The sequence below is a fragment of the Lepidochelys kempii genome, chromosome 6 (genome assembly GCF_965140265.1).
Source record: "Lepidochelys kempii isolate rLepKem1 chromosome 6, rLepKem1.hap2, whole genome shotgun sequence".
In the NCBI taxonomy this organism is placed as follows: domain Eukaryota; kingdom Metazoa; phylum Chordata; order Testudines; family Cheloniidae; genus Lepidochelys; species Lepidochelys kempii.
Window position 1 is genome coordinate 18,997,994 of NC_133261.1, and position 16,384 is coordinate 19,014,377.

The 16,384-nt window shown below is 46.6% G+C and overlaps 1 protein-coding gene across 1 annotated transcript in view; it reads left to right on the plus strand.

The window, feature by feature from the left end:
- Positions 1–350: 350 nt before the first annotated feature.
- LOC140912507 (NACHT, LRR and PYD domains-containing protein 12-like) overlaps positions 351–16,384 on the plus strand; it is a 261,075-nt gene continuing 245,041 nt past the window's right edge. Inside the window, exon 1 of the mRNA XM_073346992.1 lies at positions 351–523. The gene's annotated coding sequence lies outside the window, so the exon portion shown is untranslated. The remainder of the gene's footprint in view (positions 524–16,384) is intronic.

Consider the following 16,384-nt stretch of genomic DNA (forward strand, 5'->3'; position numbering starts at 1 on the left):
AGTTGTGCCCTTCCCCCTCTGTGCTCCTGTGTAACAGCCAGGCTCAACTGAGCCCTGGGAGGACAGGGCAGCACTGAGGTGAGTGAAGGGTTAACTCTCTGAGTGGAAAGAAAAGGAGGACTTGTGGCACCTTAGAGACTAACCAATTTATTTGAACACGAGCTTTCGTGAGCTACAGCCCACTTCATTGGATGCAAGTGAGCTGTAGCTCACGAAAGCTCGTGCTCAAATAAATTGGTTAGTCTCTAAGGTGCCACAAGTCCTCCTTTTCTTTTTGCAAATACAGACTAACACGGCTGTTACTCTGAAACCTCTCTGAGTGGGTTGCTCTGAGTTTCACTTTCACATGTGAGTTTCCTCACTCAGTGCAGACTCTGCAGGGTGGGGCGAGAGGGAGCCAGTGCTGCTCGTTCTGGGTCCTGGGCTCTTCTTGTCTCTCTATTTGTGGGTCTAAATAGTGAGAAAGCGGAGGCAAAGGAAGGAAGCTGGATACCAAGTTCTGTCTGGACTCCCCCCTCTTACAGTAAGTGCATCATGCTCTACGTTCCTGTGACTCAACTCAGTACAGCTTTGTATGGGTCAGAGCAGAGGGGAACTAGCTCGTCCTGCCTGGCCTTTGTCATCACAAATGTCTGGCTGCAGTAAAGAAGAATCTTGTCTAAGGAGTGGAGAATCCAGTGTGCCAGATATAGGGAGCCTGGGTGTAGGACCCTGCAAGGTGGGAGGTCCCAGAGCTTTGGCCACAGCCTGAGCCTGAACCTCTATTAACTGCAATTAAACAAGGCCTCATGAGCCTGGATCAGCTGGCATGGCCCAGCCACGGGTTTTGAATTGCAGGGTAGATGTGTGCCCTTGTTGCTAAGAAGGCCAATGGCATTTTGGGATGTATAAGTAGGGGCATAGCGAGCAGATCGAGGGACGTGATCGTTCCCCTCTATTCGACATTGGTGAGGCCTCATCTGGAGTACTGTGTCCAGTTTTGGGCCCCACACTACAAGAAGGATGTGGATAAATTGGAGAGAGTCCAGCGAAGGGCAACAAGAATGATTAGGGGTCTAGAACACATGACTTATGAGGAGAGGCTGAGGGAGCTGGGATTGTTTAGTCTGCAGAAGAGAAGAATGAGGGGGGATTTGATAGCTGCTTTCAACTACCTGAAAGGGGGTTCCAAAGAGGATGGCTCTAGACTGTTCTCAATGGTAGCAGATGACAGAACGAGGAGTAATGGTCTCAAGTTGCAGTGGGGGAGGTTTAGATTGGATATTAGGAAAAACTTTTTCACTAAGAGGGTGGTGAAACACTGGAATGTGTTACCTAGGGAGGTGGTAGAATCTCCTTCCTTAGAGATTTTTAAGGTCAGGCTTGACAAAGCCCTGGCTGGGATGATTTAACTGGGAATTGGTCCTGCTTCGAGCAGGGGGTTGGACTAGATGACCTTCTGGGGTCCCTTCCAACCCTGATATTCTATGATTCTATGATTCTATGTACCCTTAGTGACCTGGGTGCTATTCCCAGGTCTCTCTGAAGTGGCCTTGTGCAAGCTCTCCCCTATTAAAGTCTATGTCTACACTGCACAGTTAACCCAGGTGATTGGCACCTGAGTCTGAGCACTTGGGTTAGCCTAGCCTGGGTGTGAGTGTCCCCACAGTAAAGCCGTACCCGTGTTACTGTGCTCTCACTGTTTCTGCACTCACCTGTGTGTGGCTGGGGGGTAGGGTTGCCAACTCTCCCAGACCGGACTGGACGCCATTGACACAAATGAGGACGCCATCACCGCAAAATGGAGTCCAGTCTGGGAGAATTGACAACCCTACTGGGGGGATATCCCAGGGCTCTCTGTGCAGAGACACACTAAGATTCTTTCCTAGTCAATTGTGGGAGAACTTATTTGTCCTCCAGGGGATTTGTGGGAAGAGCGTTGGAGGCCTATCAGCACTCCAGTGATTTTTGCCAGCATCCTCACGATAAAATGGGTGGGTTCCAGCCTGACTTAAATCAGAGCCTGGGTTCCATCCCCAAAGCCGGGTGAGCTCGCCTGGCCTTAGAGCACCTCCAAACCAAGGTCAAAGGTTTTACTGGGTGGATGGTGGGGTGGGGTGGGGTGCGGGATGTTAAGGCTCAAACCTGGGTAAGAGCCTGGGTGAACTGTGCAGCGCAGACATTCCCTAACCGACAAATGATCGTGACCTCCGTGGTATGAGAGCTTGGCTTAGAACAGGGGTGGGCAAACTTTTAGGCCCAAGGGTTACATTGGGGTGCGAAACTGAATGGAGGGCCGGGTAGGGAAGGCTGTGCCTCCCCAAACAGCCTGGCCCCCGCCCCCTCTCCGCACCCTCCCACTTCCTTCCCCCATGAATGCCCCCCTTCAGAACCCCTGACCCATCCAACCCCCCCGCTCCTTGTCCCCTGTCCATCCCCTCCCAGGACCCCGGGGCCCCAAACCATCCCCCTGGAACCCCACCCGCTATCCAACCCCCCTGCTCCCTGTCCGCTGACTGCCCCTCCTGACCCCTATCCACACCCCCACCCCTGACAGGCCCCCCAGGACTCCCACGCCTATCCACCCCCCCCCCGTTCCCCATCTTCTGACTGCCCCCCCCAGAACCTCTGCTCCATCCAACCGCCTCCTGTCCCCTGACTGTCCCCCCGAACCTCCACCCCATCCAATTGCCCCCTGCTCCCTGGGACCCCCTGCCCCTTATCCAAGCCCCCCGCCCCTGCCCCCGCTCCCTTACCATGCTGCTCAGAGTGGCAGGAGCTCGCAACCATGTCGCTGCGCTGCCCAGCAGGAGCGGCAGGCCAGAGCACCGGCAGCGTGGCGCACTGAGGCTGCAGGGGAGGGGGGACAGCAGGGGAGGGGCTGGGGACTAGCCTCCCCGGCTGGGAGCTCAGGGGCCGAGCAGGACGGTCCCGCAGGCCGCAGTTTGCCCACCTCTGGCTTAGAATAAGGGTTATAAAGGCAGGGACCACTCTAGCTATAGATAAATGAGGCAGCTGCCTACTATGGCAAATTCTGCCTGGGGTGGCCGTGCCAAACCTGAGTGACTCTGCAACCCTGTGCAGCAGGTGGCAGGGCTGCTCACTCAAATGTGGCCAGGCCACCCTCTGTCATGGCCACACATGAGCAAGTGGTGCTGTGACCTGGTGTTTGTCTCCCACCCTGCCTTCTACCATAACCACTGAGCCATCAGAAGGCTCACCATGCCCCCTTCCCCAGTTGAGAAACTCTGTTCTGGGGTGTAGGATGAGGGCAGCACACTGAATCATAGAATCATAGAATATCAGGGTTGGAAGGGACCCCTGAAGGTCATCTAGTCCAACCCCCTGCTCGAAGAAGGACCAATTCCCAGTTAAATCATCCCAGCCAGGGCTTTGTCAAGCCTGACCTTAAAAACCTCTAAGGAAGGAGATTCTACCACCTCCCTAGGTAACGCATTCCAGTGTTTCACCACCCTCTTAGTGAAAAAGTTTTTCCTAATATCCAATCTAAACCTCCCCCACTGCAACTTGAGACCATTACTCCTTGTTCTGTCATCTGCTACCATTGAGAACAGTCTAGAGCCATCCTCTTTGGAACCCCCTTTCAGGTAGTTGAAAGCAGCTATCAAATCCCCCCTCATTCTTCTCTTCTGCAGGCTAAACAATCCCAGCTCCCTCAGCCTCTCCTCATAAGTCATGTGTTCCAGACCCCTAATCATTCTTGTTGCCCTTCGCTGGACTCTCTCCAATTTATCCACATCCTTCTTGTAGTGTGGGGCCCAAAAGTACTCCACACAGTACTCCAGATGAGGCCTCACCAATGTCGAATAGAGGGGAACGATCACGTCCCTCTATCTGCTCGCTATGCCCCTACTTATACATCCCAAAGTGCCATTGGCCTTCTTGGCAACAAGGCACACTGCTGACTCATATCCAGCTTCTCGTCCACTGTCACCCCTAGGTCCTTTTCCGCAGAACTGCTGCCTAGCCATTCGGTCCCTAGTCTGTAGCGGTGCATTGGATTCTTCCATCCTAAGTGCAGGACCCTGCACTTATCCTTATTGAACCTCATCAGATTTCTTTTGGCCCAATCCTCCAAGTTTTGCTACGGTGGCGGAGTATCCAAGCAACCTTTGTATTGAGGGTGCAGAAATATTAGCAGTAAGTCAAAGAGCTGGGAATGGAAGTCATGGTTTTTGGTCTTGCAGTTCAGTGGACTTTCCATGAGGCTACAGAACGTTGGATGGGAAAAGTGTCTCTCATTTTGCTTCCCCAAACTGTGAGAAGGCTGCAGCTTTTCACATCACAATAATGGACTAAAGCTGGGGCCAAAGTCACACTACTCACAATAAATTAATGAGTTAGCAACTGTAGTTGTTGTCTCCCTTCCAGCCCTTTACTGTAAAGTGCTAGTTTTACAGTCTGAAAGAGGCCATGGTGGGGAGAGGGTGCCTGTTTTTCTTACCACTTCCCCAACAAAAGTCTTGTGACACCCCTGACAAATGGCCTCTCAGGTTTTCACTTTTAAAAATAAGGCTAATGAGAACAGAAGGCTGTGTGCAAACTGGGGGTGGTAACTGGCTACCTGCAGGCCCACCAGTTATTCTGGACACCTGCTGACACTGCATAAGTAAACCTTAGCTTCAATTTAAATGTGTTTTTAACTATCTGGGATGGGGCAAGGCTAGTTCTAATAAAAACTGATTTCAAAATGTCAGGAAATGCAGGGGCGGTTTGCAAAAGTGAGACTATGCTCTGATCATAGCAGACTGCAGAGAACAGCTGTTCTCCATTTCTGGACGGAAAAAACATCTGAAACTCAGTTTAAACAAGCTCTCTCCAGTGCCTTAATTGAGTCCACAATGCGTGATACTTTCAGTGAGCTAAGATCATATTACAGTCAATCAAATTATATGGAGTAAGCCAGAATCTTCAGTGCAGATAGACAAAGGAAGATATGGGTGTGGCAAGTTCTCTGCTCCCTCTTGGAAATAGAGGGCACATGTTTGCAGGTTCATATATTTGTATAGTTTGTTTATATATTTGTATTGCAGCCACAAGGGAGAATAACGGATTCCATTTGCTCTGGTTCCAAAATGTCTTGAAAGATCTCTGGAGCTGTGTTAGAAGAAGTAAAAGAAAGTAACTGGGGTGGAGCAGTGGGGGTAGGAGCTGTAATGGTATGAAGGGTGAAATGTTCCTCTCTGTGTCCCCAAGTGGAGGGACAATTGAACCAGACACCCCAGCCCTAGGAGTGAAAAAAGGAGGAGTGCTTGCTTATTTTATCTTCCTCTTCCTTTCCTTGAAAGCCCTTCTGTGCAGGTCTGGCTCCAATGAGCTGGAGTGGGAGCCGTCATGATTGACGAGCGAAATAGCCCATCTCTCTGATATTCTCCAAACCTACCAGGCAGCTTGTAACTCCTCCCTTTTGAAAGAATGTTTGTGAGAACTGGGGGCGGCAATGGAATGGACACATACATTTTGCCTTAGTAAGGACTGCAGGGCTGGGTCCCCAGTTTGTTCTTTTAGCTTTGTGTTTTGTAGATGGAGTAGTTTATGTTTAGGGTGGCCTGATTTGCAAGATTATCTCTACAGTTTTCTTTTAGCATCTGTGATAGGCCTGTCTCCACATTCCACTGCATTAAACATTGTATATTTGAGAATTGGTAGAGTTAGTAAAATGGTTCCTATAATACTTACAAGATGGCAGCTGTAATGTCACAAAATAAACCCTGTCAGATTTTGCTTCGGTATATTGAGAGAAAAGAAGCAAACATTCTTCCTACAATTTTAACTTCCTCATCAAGAAAAGTTACCAAAAAGAAAAGAAGTAGAATGTGTCTATTTTATTTTTACTAGAAGCGGAACATTCTGAACGTTCCCATAACAGGTCTTTCCTGCATGTTCTTTGTGAGTGCAGTGGATACTGTGCCAAACACTGATGAGTGTTCATAATGTCAGATTATTCTGGCCTTACCACTTTCCTTGTTTTGTAGAGTTACACTGCCAGTTTTCCCAGGACATATTTTAAGGCATTTGTATAATATTTAAGAAAAATAAAAACTATGAACATGCATAAATTACTACAAATCTAAGACTTTGGAAGAAACTAAAATTTGTGGAAATTCATTTTGCCCCGTAAGTGGGCCATTAGTTTACTGTGGATGAATGAGCTCCATTCCATTTCCAACAGTTATCTGTGTTCATTAAATCATAAAACCACTTCTCTCTGAAGACTTTTCCACAATATGATATGGTAGTTCTCCCCTTCAGGAAGGTTTTCCTGGGTTCAGTCTATGTTTTCCTACTGAATTTCAGCCCACTACTCCTAGTTGTATTCTTCTGGGCCAGCCTAAACAAACCTTCTCTTTGGAGCGTTCCTTTCTGATGCAGTGTTTCCAGAGAGTGATCATGTTCTCGTTTAGTTCAGGTTTAGTCATGCTCTACAGCTGAGCCATATTCTTGTGTCCGGCTGAGTTCCAGTAGTCATAGTACTCAAAGGGGTGCCAAAGACAGCTGTTTGCCACGTTTCTGTCCCACTTCTAACCAGGGATTATTGAAGCACAACAATGCTCCAGATGTGTCTTCTTTTCCTGGCCATGTGTCCTACATTGGGGCTGGGGCGGTGGTGATATAGAGCCCTGTCCTGAAAAACCCACCTGGCCAGGGCAATCCTGAGATGGCCACCTAGGCTGGTTTTACAGTGCCCATGGAAATGATGGATTCACCATCTCTTACCGTCAGACTGTGTGCCATTCTGGAAGATCTGCTTGAATGAAACGTAAGCTTTGGTCTCAGTACAGGGGAGACTGTGTGAAATTCAGTGGCTTCTGTTATACAGGAGGTCAGACAAGATGAAGTAGTGGTCCTTTCTGGACTGAAAATCTCCAAATCTGTGTGAGGTTGAGTTTTCTCACCACTTTTCTTAGCTGTTACTGTCCCTATTGTGTCATTTCCTTCTTTCTCAGGTGGATCCTGGCTTCATTGTCCGGGGAGTGGAGATAGGGATTGGCTGGTCGCTCTGTCCAGAATCCTATCTAAGGACAGAAACTCCTGAGCTGCCGCTGGCTGCCTGGGGCCGCGCTCCTGTTGTGAGGTCTCAGCCCCTGTTGGGCCGGGCAGTCTCAGGGCCGTGTCGCCAGAGGGAGTTTGTGACTCGGGGGAAGCTCGGTGGGTGCAGGGGGAAGCTAGGCAAAGCCAGAAACTGGCAAGGGGGGCTGGTTTGGCCCAGTGTGATGTTATCTGGTTAAAATATGAACATGTCATTGTTGCTACCACTGTTATAGAATTGCAACAAAGCTTGTACGACGTGTGTCAAGCAAGGTGTTGTCGGGAAGGTTATGATTTGCTCCATATGATTAGGCTGTTTGTACGCGTGTGTCATGTTTGTATCTGAAGTTAAGAGTATTGGCTCTATACCTGTATTTCTAACGTGTTTGCTTCTGGGTAGCACCCATAAGTTATTTAGCCTGCAAATCTCAAAGGGACTATTCAAGTTAAATGGCTTATTAAGGAACACTTAATTCACAGTGGACTATCTACACTTATGCTTCTGCTGTGACTGAGCAAAATCATGCATGGACATGTGACTTGCCCATGTGACCCCAAACACCGTCTTGTTCCCTGAAATTGTCTACAGTGAGAACAATTGGATTCCCTTCACTTGGCAGGGGCTATAAAAGGCGCTGGAAACATCTGTAGCTGTAGCACTTGTAGTGTGACCATAACCTTAGTGAGCTATGGGACCTGTTATCTGCAGGTCACTGGTTTGAATCCTGCCCAGCTCAGTAGAAATTAAAATGTATTGTCCTTGAATGGATGTTTGATAGCCTCTATAGGGGGTGAGTTTGGTGGGTGCAAACCCCCAGAGTAGACCCATGGCACTGGATAAGTCACATCATCGGAGGCCTCATTTTCGGGGGGAGGGATAGCTCGGTGGTTTGAGCATTGGCCTGCTAAACCCAGGGTTGTGAGTTCAATCCTTGAGGGGGCCATTTAGGGATCTGGGGCAAAAATTGGGGATTGGTCCTGCTTTGAGCAGGGGGTTGGACTAGATGACTTCCTGAGGTCCCTTCCAACCGTGGTATTCTATGATCTCCATTTTTCCTCTTTCCTGCTCAAACCTCTGGACTTTGAACTTATACTAATGGGATCATTCTAACCAAGGGACTAAGGGCCTTCCAATGATTTGGAAGCAACCAGAGACTTGATTTAAGCTAGAAGTTTATTCCATCACTGCTACAAGCCTGATCCAAGAACGTTGCAATTATTATATGTCTATTGACCTGGGTATGTGGCTGGTCCTTAGGGATCAGAAGAACCCTTTTGTTTGATTAAGTTAGTTTTAAATAACCACTCACCATTAAGTCTAGTGATTTTGGCAGTGATACAAGGACTGGAATCCCTAAGGAGGCTGCTTTTCTGACTTCTTGTTAGCCAATGTGGTGAAACAGAAGTTTACTTTTGTTGCTGGTTTGGTATATCTTATGGAAGAATAACCACCAGTTTTGGGGTGTATCTGTCTTATTTCTCAGCAGTTTGTCCTAAATTTGGTATTCTCAGTTTTGACCCACTGAGGCACGGTGACACCCTGTTCTAAGGGAGAAGCTGGGATTGTGATTGGTTGAAGCTGTCTGAGGAGGCCTTGCAGGAGAAGTCAGTGCAAAAAGTTTGAAGTACCCCAGGTCCCATAAAGCAGAACAGGTCAGAGTTTGAGGTTGGGCAGCTGCTCCATAACATGTGGTCCCACAGCTGGAGCCTGAAGCAGAGGGAGGGCTTAGGCACCAACTAGAGTGGTAACCGAGGGTTGAAGAACTTTGCCCTTATGCCAGGGCTCATGGTACCCCTGCAATCAGTGTGTGTAGGTCTTGAGGAACCCCGGACAGAAAGTGTTAAGGTTTGTGGAAGTTGTGTGGTGAAGAATCGCCCCTCTTGTAAGGGGGCTGTGAAAGCCTGAGTGTTTATGGGAACCCATGGAGGGCTTGAGCCCGGAGGTCCTAGTGTTTGGAACACTGACAGGACTGGCCTGGAGCGTGTGTGTTATGAGAGGAGATGGAGCACTTGTAAATCAGGAAGAGGAGGAAGCAACGTGCTGGGGAAGGGGCTGCTGTGGGCAGCCATAGGAGGAAGTACTACAGGGGTCTCGGAGCAGCGATGCGAAGGGGAAAGGGGAGGTTGGTGGCAGCTGTCCTGCAAATGAGTTAATGTGCGACATTCTGCTGCGTATGGCAGAGTGTGAGATGGAAGGAAAATGTGTGTTTCACTCAAGATGGATGATTCTAGGCCAGCAGGTGTAATTAGTAATTGCAGAGAGGCCAGCACTAATGATCCTTCAAAGACAAATAAAGCATTCAGTATATTCAGATCCATCCAAACACTAATTTTAGAGTGGGACAGTATGTGATCATCACTGTTTTATTAACAGCAATGGAAGTGTCACCTGACACCGATCCTTGATGACTCCATAGCAAGAATGATCTGCTGCAAAATCATCCCCTGAGGTAGAAATCCATGTGTGAAGAACAGTTAGTGGAGAATAAAATCTTCTGTAACATCCACTCCGTCACCATTTCTCTTGGTTCTAATTTAGCCTAGAAGGTGGGGAAGTAGAACTAATCACACAGCACCATCATTGATTTCTGGTTAAACAGATGGTACCATGTGGTGCTTATGCACAACTCTAATTTATAAATTTTGCAGAAGAACTTAGGGTTTGTGGCCAGTAGGAATGTGGATGGGGGGCTTTAAATGTACCAAATATCCCCTGCTCCCTGTAACTCTAAACATAATATTTTCTTTTCCTCCTTCAAAAAATTATTATCCTGCTTCTAATGCTAAAAGGGGAATAAAATGCAGAAAATACCATAATTAATATTGCAGCAACGTATATAGAAGCACACAGCCTGCAATACACTATATAGCATAAAGCACATAGTAAATTCATATAATAGCAGGCCATAAACCAGTCTCCACTTTCCAAAACGACACATAGAATGTGTAACTGGGAAACTTTAAAAGGTTTAGCATCTAAGAATCTGGACACTTAACCCAACCTACAGAGGCTCCCACCTGGCCCCATGACCATCTCCATGACATCCTGCTTATCCCTATTGCCGGGTGGGATTTTTGGTCTTCTGGTGCCCTTAGAAGATAGTGGGCCTATGGCCTCTATTAAGTGTTTCTCTTCTCTCATCTACCAATAGGCTCCCTTGGTTTCACCCACAGACCAGACGTAATCCACTCTAGGTTCTCCCATTGCCTGACTCCACAGGGTCTTCTCTTCCCATCCACAGCCATGTACCTTCCAAACAAAATCTCCTCAGTGGTTCCTTTGCTCTTTCAGGCCTTGACATAACTTAATGATATAACACAACATACACTGTGCAGGACTACAATTCAATGTAATTCACCACTAGCAAGCCAGGCAAATTATAAACTCAACCCCCACCCAGTAATTTCCTATTCTTGCAGTTCCCCTATTCAGAAACCCCAGGGAAAAAGCTAAGCTTTGCTATGTACCTTGAAGAACATCAAATTTGGGTTATTTTGAACGAAGGGACGGGGAGAAAATTACAAAGTTGTGAGGCCCTCACAGAGAATGCCCTGCTAGCAGCCCCTTGTTTATACCAGCAGGGCTTTAGTATCTCTGCTGATCTCAGCTGAGGTGCTGTGTCATAAGGAGAGATGGGGGTGGAAGTGTCTCATAGATAGGTAGCTCCTCAACCATCTAGGACTAATGTTAAAATTCCCATCCCACTGTTTTATGGTTCTTTCATAATTTCACCTTGCTGTGAGGCAGATCAGTATTATTGTCTCCATTTCACAGTGAGCCAGTGACAGAGCCAAGAATAGAACCCTGAAGTCTGGGCTCACAGGTCTGTGCATTAATCACAAGATCATCCGTCCCCTAATTTATCCCTGCTGGATTTCTTTTGCTTCTTTTTCCCTCTCTTGATCCCAGTCTCTGTCTTTCAATCTCATCACACTCTCACTGTCTTTGACAAGGCTGAAGTTGGTTCCTTGTTCCTTATTTGTGGTTCCCTTATTCAAAGACCAAAAATTCCTAAATATTCAATGTAAAATTTAATTTTCAGACTTCACCATAATAGATGTGAATGAATCTTATAATAGTTGATAATGGTGATTAATAAATTAATAATTTAAATAAAAAACTGGGTTTTGACTGGTTATGACAAAGTATTTCTCAGGTCACCACAAGTGACATGTCGCTACAACCATTAGATGGCTCTGAAGTAGCTGGGATACGTCTTTTCCCAGCCTGAAGCTTTATTCCTGACCAATATGCTGACCTATGTCTAGGGCTTCTTTTTTTCAGGGTTTATTAGTTTCATTTGGGGGTGTGTGTGTTATTTTTTAGCTATTTTTGAGTCTTATGTAGATGTCAAAAAATCAGAGGGTTCCAGGGTTTTTTAAGTACATACGGTAATGAGTCATGTACATTATGTAGTATTATACAGTCAGATATTACTGTAGTGAGTAATCTCCTTATAGGTTTCAGAGGAACAGCCGTGTTAGTCTGTATTCGCAAAAAGAAAAGGAGTACTTGTGGCACCTTAGAGACTTATAATGTTCCCTTGTGCAATTTAACATAGCACTGTTTCAAACGTATAGCGTCCACCAGCTGGGTCTACACAGACCCTGCTGATGCACAACATCTTGGTGTGCTTAAAAATTGCACACCTGTAGTCCGTATTACTGCTCTGTGTACAAGAAGCCCCTAAATACAAGCAAACATTTCCGTTGTTTTGTCTAGTCTTTATTGGATAAACACCAGTTTCATTTTTTGTATCGGGGTGTTTTTGTCCATGTTAATCAGTAAAAACCTAAAATCAGAAGCCCTACATTTGTCACCCCCCCCCACAACCTTCCATAAGAAACTGGGTTTTGACTGCCCCTAAGTGACAAAACACTTCTCGGATCACCCCAAGTGACACATCCCTGCATCTGCTGTGCCATTATGAAGCCATGAAGCTATGCCACTCCCAGAGCTGACATTTCATTTTAAGGCTGAGCTCTGCCAAATATTTCACCTCCATTTCTATTTTGGGTTTTCTTTGTTAGTAAACATAGAATTTGCATTTAAAATCAAACAAAAGCAGTATTCTACCAATTCATTGCAAATCCAGCTGTAATGTTTTCACAGAAATTATATGGACAGTTGCAAATTATGAAGTCTGTAAGAACCCTGGTTTGGTCTTAGACAAATTAAAAACAGGAAAAATGGCTAAATTTATCAAAACTTGTTTGTTACAAATAAAAAATGTGTTATGATTAGTATTGTGTCTTTTGCTCATTACACAAAAAACATACTATGAAGAAACTCCATGGGCTCAGCTGGCTCCCAAAGAACCATGTTTATTAACTATATACAGACATGCAAGGCCTAGTTTAATACACACTGCTCCTCTGACTAGTTTCTGATGGCTTCTAGAACAGAACAGTGATCACCACTAGACAGCTCACAAGCTACTTAAAGGGGTATTACTCTATTCCTATGTACTACAATTAGTTGAAACAGTCTTTAGTGTTGCCGTGAGTCTCCTACAGCAGCAATGTGGCTTGGTACACTTTCCTTTTCAAGGAATTGAGAGAGCTCTTCATCTGTGGCTGGAATATCTCCACTTTCTTTCCTTTTTAATTCCAAAATTCCATAAAGAAACACCAGCTCTCTGTTTGGCTGAGATTGTGGTGTGATGCTGGTAGACCAAATGCCAGTTCATCCTAAGGCTGAAAGCGTCACCCGAGCACTGACAAATTCATAGCTGGAAACCAGTCCAGCTGTCATGCGTGTTAGTATTGTAAAAATAGATCTAAAGATTGTATGAATGTGTTCAGTGTTTATACTACTTGAAAAGCTAGTAGGATGTTGCATGGATTGTTCTCACTCAGCTATACCTACCCCATGTCATAAAGCCTTAGCAAACATTTGCAATGGAAACCGCTGTGACTTATTATTCGTTGTATAATGCAACGAATGGGACATTGTGTGAGATCAAAGACTTTAAAGTGTATTCCTCCTTCCCCTCCCCCACCAGAAAGAAGAGACCTGCCTGTGAACTGTTGCTATAAGCTTGATTTCTGAGGAGCAAAGGTATAAAATGCCTCAAACAGAAAAATCAAGGTGTCTCTTTGCTTTTTGGACTCTGACAGGGCCAGAGATATTAAGACTGAAGTAGACACCCCTAGAGTTATCTCCGGGTTTGCCCTGAAGGGCATTTTGAATTAACAAATCTCTACAACTTTGCTAATCTTAAAACATAGCTGGTAGCTCATCTGTGTGTATATGCCTGCTTGCCCCATTTCTTTTCTTAGTTATTAAATCTGTAGTTAGTTTACTATAGAATGGGCTGCCAGTGTTGTCTTTGGTGTGAGGTCTAAGGTATGACTTGCCCTGAGATAAGTGACTGGTCCCTAGGGACTGGAGCAACTTGAGTATTTTGTGATTTTTTGGAGTAAAGCAACCATTGATGACAAGCTGAGCTGACCAGGTTGGCAAGACAGGGGACCAAGGAGACTGTGACTTCATGACAAGTCAACTATAGTACTTCAGAAGTTCATATTTGTTACAGGGTTGGCGAAATCTAATCACAGAACACACATATCCTAGGAGGTTTCAGCAGCTGGGATTCCCAAACTGTGCAGAAGCCATAGATGGTACCCATGTGAGCATAATCTGTCCAAAAGAAATGCAAACAGGTTCATTGGCAGAAAGAGATATTCCCTAGTGTTACAAGCTTTGGAGGACCATCAAGGGCGATTCATTAACACATGTATGGATAAAATGCGTGAAACCAGGGTGTTTAGAAACTTGAGACTCCTTGACAGTGGGCAGGAAGGTACCCTATTTTTACAGAATAAGGACATCAAAATAGTCACTGTTTCCACTATGAGTCTGGGGGTCTTGGCCTACCCACTGCTCCCCTAGGTTCTTCTTCGAGTGATGTTCCCAGGGGCGCTCCACTGTAGGTGCGGCAGCGGCTTCGCTTCTTGAGTTGGAGATCTCAACAGCAGTGGCCGTGGGACCTCACATGCGCACCTCCCCTCCCGTGCGCAGGTCGTATATATAGCGCTGTGCAGTCCTACCAGCCTCAGTTCCTTCTCTCCTGCCTGCGGTCTGGAATGGAACACTTAGCAGAGCCCACGTTGCTCTTTAGATAGTAGCTTTCCTGCTTTCTTCTCATCGTTGTTAGTTTCCCTTTTCTCTTTCTTCCTCCTAAAACAAAAGAAAAGAAAAGAAAATATTTCATTCTCCCATTTTTCGCTACTTCCCCTCAGGGAAGTGACTCCCTCACCCGTATGTCTGGTTCACCCGTGTTTAAGCAGTATGTCTCCTATGGAGCTGCCTTCTCTATAACGGACGGCAGCTCAAAGTGTATCCACTGCCTAGGAGAGGGACTCATGCCTCAGAAGTGTTCCCATTGCCTGGGGTTAAAGCCGAGAGACAGAAGGGACAAGGATCTTAAACTCAAATTCATTCTCATGGATAAGTCCCTGCAACCTGCGTCGGACCCCGGTTCCTTTTCCTCACCAGAGAATTCCTCACGCTCGGTGAGGCTGTCTACTGACCCTCACTCCTCTAGCCCCAGCAAGAGCAAAACATCCTCTGATAGGACTGAGGGTAAGAAGAGACCGGCCCCTTCCTCAGTTTCTGAAGCACAAACAAGAAGAGTGCCATCCCCGACTCGGTCCGTGGCTTCAACGGCATCTGACAAGGGGCACAGATCTGCTCCAGACTGACACCCTCTGTTCCTCAGAGTCAGTCTAAGGAAGGAAATGGGGTGAAACAGTATTGGCGTCACCTTCTGTTGTTGGCGACTGAAGCGGGCCCCCTACTTCGTTACAGCTCCAGGACTGTTCCTGGCATCGAGGAAGCCATCGGCACTGACAACGGCACCGGCAAAACAGCTGGCTCCAGTGAAGCCCTCGGCCCTGATGCTGCGCACGGCACCGAAGCCCTATTCACACAAATCCTTGGTACAGAAAAAGCCACCCGCACCTTTGCAAACTCTGAATAAATCTGTAGCTCCAAAAAGCTCTCTGGTGCCATCTGCTGATCCTTTTCCATATCACACCTCAGCGCCACACTCCACATCAGAACTGAGGAGAGCTTCCCCACATGGATTCACACATTTGTCAGACCTCCCTATATCTGGCACACCGGATGCTCCACTCCTTAGACAGGAGGTTTCCTAAGTCTTACCCACATAACAATCAAGACACTCTTCACACTGTCCCACAGGGACGGCACCTACTTTCCCTAGTGACGTCGAGGATGAATATCAAGAATCTTTTGCCCCATCAACATCAGGGCAATTGACATCAACTTACAGCCTTACCTGCCGCAGTTCAGGGCACCCAGTCTTTTCAGGGGCCCCCATGGATGCAACCATTTATTCCCTTTTCACCCTAATTGGCCATATTGGGACTCCTGGGCCACGTATAGGGCACAATTCGGTTATTCCTCACCGCTGCAAACACACCGGCTTCCATCCATCCCCTCCTCAACAATCTCTCGACCTCCAGAGCCACAGACAGTGCAAATACCAGCACTGGAGGAGGAAGTGGAAGGAGAGCAGGATGAGGAGGTAGGTCTGGTCCTCCATTTGTCTTCATCTTCACCTGATGAAGCCATCATGCCACCACCTCCCACAGTGGCTGATGATTTTTGTCACTTTCAGGAGTTGTTTTGTAGAGTGTCTGACTCCCTAAACATCCCGCTCCATGAGGTCAAGGAACAACAACACAAATTGATTGGCATTCTTCATACCTCCTCCAGAACAAAAATTGCCCTACCTATTAACAGTATTTTCCCAATCTCTGGTTTGTCTGTGGTGTGTACATACCAAGAGATTTTAGAGTGGATTGGAGTCTTTCATTGAGTGTAAGGAATTGTCTGTGTGCTCAGAAAAGAGTTTTTGTCCCTTGAACCTGCAAACCTTCTTTGACAGACTCCAGCCTCTATTCCCCCTGCATGCAAAAGGGCCGATAGGAAATATTATGTACCTGCAAAATATGCAGAGTTTTTATTTTCACATCCTGCCCTGAATTCTCTCGTGGTGAATGCAGTGCAGGTGAAGGGCTGTCAATATCAATCCCAAACTTGCCATTGTGACCGAGATTGGAAATGTTTAGATCTCCCGGGCAGAAAATCCTATTAGTCTGCTACCCTCCAAATTTGAATTTCCAACTATGAGGTCCTTATGGCCAAATACAATTACAGAAATTATTCTAAGCTGGAGGGACTTTGCCACTATCTGCCAGAGGCAAAAATGGAACAATTCCTGCCCCTCATTTTGGAAGGTCACTTAATAGCTCACATGGCCCCGCTGGCCTCCCTGGAATGCATCCGATGAAGTGAGCTGTAGCTCATGAAAGCTTATGCTCA